The sequence below is a fragment of the Tupaia chinensis genome, unplaced genomic scaffold (assembly GCF_000334495.1).
Source record: "Tupaia chinensis unplaced genomic scaffold, TupChi_1.0 Scaffold000542_1, whole genome shotgun sequence".
NCBI lineage: Eukaryota > Metazoa > Chordata > Mammalia > Scandentia > Tupaiidae > Tupaia > Tupaia belangeri.
The window spans coordinates 25,563-30,303 of NW_006160055.1; the positions used below are offsets into that span (position 1 = coordinate 25,563).

General features: G+C 50.1%; 1 pseudogene; it reads right to left on the minus strand.

Annotated features, from left to right (window-relative positions):
- Positions 1 to 2,442: 2,442 nt before the first annotated feature.
- On the minus strand, positions 2,443 to 4,741 carry LOC102483139 (ribosome biogenesis protein NOP53 pseudogene; annotated as a pseudogene).

Here is a 4,741-nt window from a genome sequence, read left to right on the forward strand (position 1 = left end):
GACAACCCAATATAATGTCATTTTCATACCTACTAATATTAACAATTAAAAAAAATTATCAGAAGGTGCATGCACTCACCAGAGAAAGACAAAGACAGAGATAGGGAAAGGGAGAGAGAGAAAGCACCTTCCAGTGGGTGCCACAGTCCTTCTCCATCTCTCCACCTGTTGAGATGTGGGGCATGCGTGTGCGTGTACATACACCCGGCATGTTTTTCAAACCGGGGGCCAGTACTTGAACTGTATAGCTGGCCATAAGGGATCCAGCTCCCTTAGCCAACTGGCCATTGGGCCAGACCAACCATTATTTCTTTTCTTTTCTCGATGTAGAAGACGTGTGCTCACTGGAGACCGAGCAAGGGAAAGTGAGAAAGCAACCCCCGGGAGGAGGGCCACGCTGAAATCCTTTTCTCTCCATTCTCCTGGAAGGATTTTGGGAGCGCGCACAGACACACACACTGTTTTCTTTTCTTTTTTTTTTTTTTTAATTTTATTTATTCATTTGTTTATTTTAATTTGACCAGAGAGAGCCACACACATACAACACACAGAGAGAAAGTGAGAAAGCAAGCCACCAGGTCTAGGACTCGAACCATGGTTGGCCATGTGGGAGTGTCCAGTGCTTCTCACACCACGCTACCTGCTGGTCCCTCACAGTGTGCTTTTCAAGCTGCCAGGTCCAGGACTCAAACTGCACTGTTGGCAATGTGGGATCCAGTGCCTTAACCACCACAACACCTGCTGGCCCCAGATTTCCTTTCATTGTTAGGTCTCTTATGTATTTTCTTGTTTTTGTTTTTGTTTTTCCATCATGATTCTCCTGCCTGAGAGCTCGACTAGCTGGGGTTACAGGTGTGTGCCCTGTGCCCAGCCATGAAGCTAGGATGGAAATCAAACCCCATGCCTCCCACGTGGCTTCAGCCTATGGAGCAGTTAAGTTTTGCCAGTGCACACCATATCACTGGGCCCTTTTCAGTGTATTTATTTATTTTTAAAGAACTACTTTTATTTAACTTTATTTATTTTAATTTGACTAGAGAGGAACAGAGTGAGACAGAGATAGAGAGAGAGAGGGAAAATGAGAAAGCAAGCCTCCAGGTCTGGGACTCAAACCACGGTCGGCCACATGGGAATCTAGCACCCTTCACCACCACACCACCTGCTGACCCCTTTTTTCAGTCTTTTTAAATATAGGACGGTCCCTTCACTTTTTTCCTGTGACATCGACTTACCTGAATTAAACACAGGTGTCTCGCCAAATGTTCTCAATGAGGATCGGTCTGTTGCACCTCTTTCTCCTGTCCTTCCTGCAACCAAAAGTATATCTAGCGGATTCTGGTTCAACATTTCTTTCAAGAATATGAGAGGTTTAAAAAATGTGTATTATGGGGGACCAGCAGGTGGCATGGTGGTTAAGGTGCTGGACACTCCCACATGGCTGACCACAGTTCAAGTCCTGGACTGGTGGCTTACTTTCTCACTTCCCCTCTTTCTCTCTCCTTCTCTGTGTCTCCCTCTGTCAAATTAAAAGTAATGAATGAATAAATAAAAAATTTTTAAAAATGTGTTTTATGGGAACTAGCAGGTGGCATAGTGGGTTATGTCACTGGACTCCCATAGGTCCTGACTGTGAGTTTGAGTCCTGGACCCAGAGGCTTGAAACTCAGGCTGGACATGTGTGTGTGTGTGCGTGCTCAAGATCCTAGGAGGAGAATGGAGGAGAAGGGATTGTGGTGTGGCTATCCCCTTGGGGAGTGATTTCTCACTTTCCCTCTCACTGTCTGTGTCTTTCTCTCTGGCAAGTGCATGTGCCCTAAGGCAAAAACCTCTCAAAAATAATAATAATAATAATAAAGGTATAATATGGAGCCAGCAGGTGGTGTGGTGGTTGGGACCCTGGACTCCCACATGACTGACTACAGTTCAAGTCCCAGATAGGACGGCTTGCTTTCTCACTTTCTTCTGTCTCTCTCTGATGTGAGCACAAGCCCTATAACATATTTTTAAATTAAATTAAATTATTATTTTAAAAATGTGTATTAAAAAATTATGAATGGATTTCATAATTTCTCTTTCTTCTCTCTTTCTTTCTTTCTTTCTTTCTTTCTTTTTGCCATAGGGTACCTGTGCTCGCTGGAGAGAGACCGAGTAGAGAAGCAGAGAAGAAAAATGAGAAAGAAGCTCTCGGGGGATGGCTGTGCTGCAATCCCTTCTTCATTCTCCTCTTGGATTTTGAGCACAAATGTAAACATGCCCAGCATGTTTCTCAAGCCACGGCAACCAGAACTTGAACTACCCAGTCAGCCATGTAGGATCCAGACACCTTAACTTTTGTGCCACCTGCTGGCCCCAGAATTATTCATTTCTTTTTCTTTTTTTCTTTTCTTTTCTTTTTTTTTTTTTCTTTTGGTCGGAAGGTGCTTTATTAGTGGGAGGAGGCAGCTACAACTGGATCTCGCCAAACGACCGCTTCACTTTGTACTTGCGCTTGAACTTGGCTCTCTCCCGGGGCTCGATCATGTTCCTCCTCTGGAAGCTCTTGAACCGGTCACGGAGGATGTTGCCCTCGGGCTTCAGGGTCCTGAGCGAGCCGGACAGCTCTGAGCTGAGCTGCACGTCGATGTCGGGCGCCTGGTACTTGAGCCGCCCCAGCCTGCGGGGCTTGTCCGCTTCAGCCAGAACCCGTGCCTGCCGCTGCCACAACTCTGCCAGCCGCTGGGCCACCTGCATCTTTTTTTTGGAGAGGTTTTTGCTATAGGGCGTGTGCGCTCTCCAGCCAGCACACACCCTCGGTGAGAGTTTTGAGCCACCGGGTCCAGGACGCGAACTGCGGTCGACTACGTGGGAGTCCAGCGACACAGCCATTACGCTAACTGCTGGTTCCCCACCTGCATCTTGATCCTGCGTAGCCTGAAGAGCTTCTGGTGCCAGTAGCCGGGCAGCCTGAAGCTTGGCCTGCTGGGCTCGCAGCATGCGGGCGGCCTTCTCCCGCCAACGCTGCTGCTCCGTCTTCCTCCCTGCGGCAGCCAGGCGGGCAGGCGTGGGCAGGATCTCAGCTCCTCCGGCCTCAGCCCCTTCATCCCAGCTCAGCCCCAGCTCCAGCTCCCGGTTGTCGTCGGACTCCTCCAGCAGCCCCTCACACATTTCCCGGAACGCTGACTCCTGGGTGGCGGCCTGCTCCGCAGTGGGCAGGGCCAGCTGCCGCTCCAGCTTCTCGGCCTCCCTCTGTCGCTGCAGCTCGACCTCGTGGGCGGCCAGTAGCAGGCTCTGGTGGTCTTCAAAGGCCGGGTTGTAGGAGGCTCCCGCAGGCGTCACCTCCACAGCAGGCGCCTGGGAGGGCTTGACGTGGAGAGGCGAGGGGTGCTTCATGCCTTTCTTCTTGGTCCGCTCCAGAAAAAACGCGTCCTGGCCAATCACTGGCCTGTCCAGAGGATTGTCCACAGCCCAGAGGTCATAGAAGGGTCGCTCGGCAGTGTCCTGGGGCCCAGGCCTGGCCTTAACGGTGGGAGGGTTGAGTCTGGCCTGGACCTTGCGCACCTCCCGGGGCAGCTCGCCCTGCTTTGCCAGCTTCTCCCACAGCTGCTCCTTCCGCCTGAGCTTCTTGGCATTGGGGACTTGGTGGGCGAGGATATCTTTGGGGGCGGGGGATCTTGGATGTGTTCTCAAGGACAAGGTCGACCCGAAGGGGTTTCTTGAGAAGCAGTGACTTCTTCTGGACTTTGGTCCTTTTCTTGTTCAGTTCTTCTTTTTCCTTGGAGCCGGTGTCAACGAAGAAGAGTTTTTCATCCGGGGCCTCTGACAACAAGCCACCGGTGGTGCGCTCCTGCAGCCGCACGTCTTCCAGGAACTGGCCCACCTCCAACCCCAGTGGCTCCCGCGCGAACCGCTTTTGGAGGAGCGCCTGCCACCACCACTGCTGTCTCCCGCCGCCACCTTGTTTAAAGCTTCTCTTAAGAATTATTTTATTGGGGCTGGCAGGTGGCGTGGTGGTTTAGAGGTGCTGGATTCCCACATGATCGACCATGGTAAGTCCCAGACCTGGTGCTTACTCTTTCTCCCTTTCCTTTTTGCTCTCTCTCTGGTCAAATTAAAAATAATAAAAATGGAATTAAATAAATAAATAACTCTTTTTAAAAATAATTATTTTATTTAACTTTATTATTATTATTTTCCAGTTTGATCAGGCAGAGAGAGAGGGAAAGTGAGAAAGCAAGCCACTAGGTCCAGGACTGTCCCTCCAGTAGCACAGTCACAGGTAATGGCATTGCATGGCATCAGGAGGCTTGGAATATCAAGTTGTTTTGGCAAGAGCAATGCCAGGTTACAGTGACCAGTGCCAGATACGCCTGCAACAGGCATTTTTGTCTACTTGCAGTCTTGGGGTGACCGACATTGGCTGCTCATAAGTTTTTCTTTCTAATTTATTTACTTATTTATTTGACCAGAGAGGGACAGAATGTGTGTGTGTGAGAAAGAGAGAGAGAGAGAAAACTGCTAGGTCTGAGACTCAAACCACGGTTGGCCATGTGGGAGTCCAGCACCCCCAACCATGACGCCACCTGCAGCCCCAGTTTTTCCTTTCCTTAAATGTTTTCTTTCCTTTTGTTCATGATAGAGCATGTGCACATGCATGTGAGAGAGAGCAAGAGAGGAGCGCTCTCCACAGGGCCTGGCCACACCACGATTGCCTCCCTCACGCACACACCTGTCTTCCAGGCCCCTGGGACTCGGGCACTCGCAT